This window comes from Myotis davidii, unplaced genomic scaffold, assembly GCF_000327345.1.
Source record: "Myotis davidii unplaced genomic scaffold, ASM32734v1 scaffold246, whole genome shotgun sequence".
Classification (NCBI taxonomy): domain Eukaryota; kingdom Metazoa; phylum Chordata; class Mammalia; order Chiroptera; family Vespertilionidae; genus Myotis; species Myotis davidii.
The window spans coordinates 839,777-845,268 of record NW_006296542.1 but is presented as its reverse complement, the minus strand read 5'-3'; the positions used below and the strand labels follow the sequence as shown (position 1 = coordinate 845,268).

The 5,492-nt window shown below is 53.4% G+C and overlaps 1 protein-coding gene across 4 annotated transcripts in view; it reads left to right on the top strand.

Moving 5' to 3' along the window:
• Positions 1–9: 9 nt before the first annotated feature.
• The window catches only part of ATP2B4 (ATPase, Ca++ transporting, plasma membrane 4), a 94,150-nt gene continuing 88,667 nt past the window's right edge, over positions 10–5,492 (top strand). For all 4 annotated transcript variants that reach the window (XM_015569303.1, XM_006771996.2, XM_006771998.2 and 1 more), the window contains exon 1: positions 10–453. The gene's annotated coding sequence lies outside the window, so the exon portion shown is untranslated. The remainder of the gene's footprint in view (positions 454–5,492) is intronic.

Here is a 5,492-nt window from a genome sequence, read left to right as displayed (position 1 = left end):
CCCCTTCTCCCCCCGCGCCACTGGGGAGAGCGGGCGGGCGGGCAGACTGGAGTCGGTCCGAGTTGGCCGAAGCTGTTGCCATGACAAGCGTTTTCTTAAGAAAGCTCCGCCGTTGAGACCAGCCGAGCTGGGGCGCGAGGGGGAAGGCGCGAACTTCCTGGGGAACCATCCTTCCGAGGAGAGCAGGACCGGAGGCACCCGCCCAGCTCCCCCGCAGCATTTGCTTCCAGGAACCTGAGGTCCTTCCCGGCGGGAGGGCCGGCGGAGGAGACCGGCCCGCTCCCGGGCAGCTGCAAAAAAAATTTTTTAAAAAGGCTAGGGAGCAAGCCGGCATCTCTAGCGTGGCTGCTCATTGGGGAGACCAGTGGTCACCCCCGCCCTACCCTGTCCATGGAACCCCGGAGGGAGAGTGCTGCTTGCAGAAGCCTGGATCTTTGCTAGAAAGAAAGCGAGGTAAGGCTTGCAGAGAATGAATTGACTCGCGATGTGCAAACTTTGTTTCTTTCCTCTCGCTGGCTTCTAAAACTCCCTGAATTTCCTGTTCCCGGCATATTTCTTGCTACTGGGTTTGGGCTCTGTGTGTGTGTGTGTGTGTGTGTGTGTGTGTGTGTACGCGCGCGCGCACAGATTTGTCAAATACTGTATTTCCTTCCTAGACTCAGTTCTGAGAAATCGTATAATCAAACAAGTGACTTATTTTTGTTTTCCTAGTGTTTGTCATTCCTGGGCCGTGGGGGTAGGGAAATGGAGAGATTGTCCTTTTCACACCCAAATGGAGCTTTTGGAAAAAACAGTTCATTGCCCCCATCTGCTCCTGCCCTCCCCCTCCCGCTCCCCCTGGGCTTGGGAATGAGCCGCTGAATGGAAAACTTGCAAAAATATTTTCCGCGTCTGTTCCCTTTCTCGAAAGCCCCAAAGAGAGATGGAAAAAAAAAAAAAAGGAAAAAAGAACGGAGTAAGAAATCTGCAACGAGAAGGAGGGGCTGCGGTGGGGACTGGGAGATGGGCGCACTGGAGGGGACGCGGGGAGGTAGCTGGGAGAAGTGGGGTGAGGAAGGGGTGCCCAAATGGAATTTCTTCGGCTTTGTGGAGAAACCTCAGCAGTTTCTCTCTGCCACTTGCAAAACATCCTCAGACTTTCACGTCTATAATTAGCTGTGGAAAAGCTGAGAGTTCCCTGCGCCCTGTTGTTTGACTGTGTGCGAAGAGTCAAGAACCAACTGTGTGAGTGTCTCCGAGGGCAACGCCCCGTGCAGCTCTGGTCCCAGAGGGAAGAAAGGGGAGGAGGTGGCGTTGGAAAGTTTGCAATTTCCAGGCTGGTGCAGGGGGGCTGGTGGGCGCTCCGCGGTGGGGGGCTGGTCGTAGGCGTCCCGGGGAGGAGCGTCCCCGAGTGTCTTGGGGCTGAAGAGGGAGACATTCAGGCTGGATTGTCCCGCCCGCCCTCCCTTCTCACACGCTCACTCACATTCCTGGCTGGCTCTTGGGGTGGAGGAGGCTGACTGGCATCCTCCCCGGAGTCAGTGCAGCCTCGCACTCCTCCATCTCTTTGAAGGACCCAGCGCGCTCCTCCCCGGCTGCCATTTATACACCTATCGCGACGTCGGCGCCGGTTGGCCTGGTTGGGGGGGATGTCAGATGAAGAAATTCACTGGCCCGCAACTGACGCCGCTGGGGGAGGGGAAGCGAAATCCATTCTGCTGCGCCACCTCCGCCTCTGGGTGGAGATCCTCTGCTGTTTTCTTATTTCTTATTTTTTATTTCACCCACCGCTCTTAGGGTCCTCCCTTCCCTCCTTGAGCCCCTCCCTAAGCTGCCCCTTCTGGTCTTCCTACGTGGAGGTGCCCCTCCAGCGCCCCCTGAGCTCCCAGCCCTCTTTGCCTGGAAGAAGGGAAGAGATGAGGGTCTTCGTTGGCCGCCGGGACTGGCCCTGGGGCGGGGCGGTGGAGAGGGGCCTCGGGTCGGGAGGGACTGGGTGGGGAAGGTATGGGGGGAGGAGGCAGGAAGAGGCGGTGGCTCTGAGGGCTAGGGAGCCAGGCTCCCTCCTTGGCTGGATGTGAAGCCCCCACACGTGTGGGGGTCAGGCAGGGGGAGAGGAAGCAGATGCCCACCGCCCCAGCTAGTTTGGCTGGAGGAGTGTTAGCTAAATCGAGCTCAGAAACTGGAGAGGAGGGGCTGGGAGGAGAGCTTAAATGGGGCCCAGGAAACAATAGGAACCAGTTTTCATTTTGAGGTGTTGGATGGTTGACCTGACTGCCCCCCAAAGCTGAACAGCTCTTCCCTCCCTCCCTGTATTCTGATCCAGACGGGAATGAGGGCTTCCCCAAGGTAGGATCCAGCCCTTGTCCTGCAGGAAGAGGGTGGGGGTCCATGTCTTCGCTCCTGCACGGGAGCCCTATCTCCCTGCCACCATCTTGCCAGGGTACACCCCCTAAATCATGACGCTCCCCACCCCCACGCCTTCCCTCTTGGCGCATAATCCCACCATTCCTGCAGCCCACCTTCGTATTTTCAGTTCTCTGACTAGGGGTGGATTCTGGTAGGTTCTAGGGGGAGGGGTCTCTATTTAGCGTGCTCTGAGGACCCTGCTCCCGCGGCCTTGAGCAGTGGGTCTGGGGCTGCAGGGCGGGATCCTGTTCGTCCCGAACCTGCTGCCCCTCCCTGGCGGCTCTGCGCGGGTGCCCGCCTGCACCGCTGCCGGCTCCCCGCGCGCCTCGGCTCCACCCCCGGCTCTGCCTGGATCCGAGTTCTCGGTGTAGAAGGTGCTCCGAGCCGCCGACGAGGGAGCCTCAGTCCTTTCCCCTTACAGTGTCCACCTCCGTGTCCCAGGCTAAATTCAAGGTCAAGTTCAAGGAGCACAGCTCCCTTAGCCTCTGGGACTCCCCGCACCTAGCACAGTGCCCAAGCGTAAAACAGCGCTTGGTCAATGTTTGTTGGAAGAAGCAAGTAGCATTTGGGGGGAACCTGGGAATCAAACTCACCCAGGCAGATGCTCCCACAGTAACAGTGGGAGGACTTGGCTGAGTCAGATTAGTCGGATTTCTATGGTCTTTGGTGTCAAAAGAAAGTCAACATGGGAGGGCCAACGTAGAGCAGTTAAGAGTTTCCCCTTGGTGTGCGTGCTGGGAGAAGTGTGCTGGTGTGGTGGGAGGTGAAGTCCCTAAGCACGGGTATTGGGGAGCCTTAGTGTTCCCCACTCTCACACCCTGGAGGGTCTGGAGAGGAAAGGCCTGGGCTGACCCAGCACTGAGCCAGCTGCCACCTGTCAGCAATTCAAGCATTCCACCGCAAACTGCCTCCTACTTGAGAACTTAGCTTCTCTCAGTAACCTCCAGGGGCCCTTTTCTTGTTTATTCTATGCTGCTGGCCGTGACCAGCACCCAAAGACATGGATAAGCCTGTCCATCGAGGGCAGCAGTTCTCAACCTGTGAGTCGCGACCCCTTTGGGGGTCGAATGACCCTTTCACAGGGGTCGCCTAAGACCATCGGAAAAACACATATATAATTACATATTGTTTTTGTGATTAATCACTATGCTTTAATTATGTTCAATTTGTAACAATGAAAATACATCCTGCATATCAGATATTTACATGACGATTCATAACAGTAACCATCACCGATTTATGAAGTAGCAACGAAAATAATTTTATGGTTGGGTCACAACATGAGGAACTGTATTTAAAGGGCCAGAAGGTTGAGAACCACTGGCCTATATGATGTAATATTTCCTCTAATAAAACCAATATTTACATGACGATTCATAACAGTAGCAACATTACAGTTATGAAGTAGCAATGAAAATAATTTTATGGTTGGGGGTCACCAACCATACAACATGAGGAACTGTATTAAAGGGTCGCGGCATTAGGAAGGTTAAGAACCACTGATCTAGGGCATTCCAGATCCGCCACGCTTTGCAGGAAGGAAAGGAAAGTGCTCATTCTTGGTCCCCAGGCCTGTTTGGCTTAGGGTGACCCAGGTGTTTGATTTGACCTTGAAGAGGAATGCCCTACCCTGGGCCTCACTGGCTTCCCGGGGGGTGGGGGGGGGAATTCTTCCTACCCTCTGACCTCTTCCCCTGAGCCTACCCCTTAGACAGGGCTCCCTTCAGTTCCCTGCTCCTCAGCTATGCATCGATTCCTGTCCTCCCCAGTTGCTATTTGGTGGTAGGGGTGAGAAAGAGAGAGGGATGAGAAAGGCAAGGCTCTGGGTCACAAGGAAGCAGAACTCCCAGCCCCCCTCAAACTGGGAGAGCATCCTTTCCCCCACTCATTTCCCCTTTCTGTAGAGTGGTCATAGCAATAAAGCAGGTGCCTGGGCTGGAGTCCAAGGGGCTGGTGTGGAATGTTTTATGCTCAGCTTCCTCTCCCAGCATCTCTCTGTCTCCTTTTTCCTTTGTATGAGCCATTCTTGTTCCACTGACTTACCTCCTCTGCACATGTTAAAACAGAAATGACAGGGACTTTAGACATCTGCCTCCACCCTGCCCCAGTCCCCTGTGATCGATCGGCCCACGTGAAGGTGGATTGAGGAGGGAAACCAGGCAGGATCTAGTTAGAACCAGAGCCCAGGCAGGGGAGGGGCTGTCGAAGGCAGTTTGTGTTGGGGGATAGCAGAGAGGCCAAAGGTAAGAAAAGGGAGGTGAGAACATAGGTGTCATGGGGCGAGGGTCCCCTGCTCTCCTTTGCCTCTCCTCACTGTCGTTCCTGTCTGGCTAAAGCCTTCAGCCTCATCACTTCTTTCTGCTCCGGTTTTCCAAATGGAGTACAGAAATGCAGAAGGATGAAAGGGATGGAATCAAGAGACCTTTGCTCTTGCCAGATCTCCAGGGCAGAGGGAGCTTGGGGTAGTGTGTTACTGGTGGGAAGGTTCAAGACTCTCAGGTTGGCTCAGAGAACCTCCCAGCTCAGAACCCCTCCTAGATTTTAAATCAATGCCAGGCGTACAAACCAGTACCACTCCTATGGAGGGGAAGTGAGCAATATCTAACAAAGCAACATAAGCATTTACCCAGCAGTCCAACTTCTAGGAATTTATCCAGAAAAATGCACATTCACAATTACAAAATGCATATGCACAAGGTGATTCTCTGAGCCATGTTTGTAATAGGTTAGGAATCATTGGAAACTACCCAAGGCCCATCTTTAATAGACTGGTTGAATGAACAACAGTACATCCATATAGTGGAGTACTATGAAGCCAAAAACAAGGAATAGGAAGGAGCCCTATGAACTTATATCATTTTTAGGATGAGTTATTAAATGAAAAAAAGCAAGATGCAAAAGAATGCATGTAGTATATCACTTTTGGGTTGAGAAAACGGCAGAATTTTTTTTGTGTGTGGACATACATGCACGCGCGCGCACACACACACACACAGGAAAGACAAACTAGAAATTAATTAAAATGGTTACCTATATGGGGTGGGTAGGAACAAAGTAAAGGAGATAGGAATGGAAGTAAAAGTTTTCTGATTATACCTTTTAAGGCA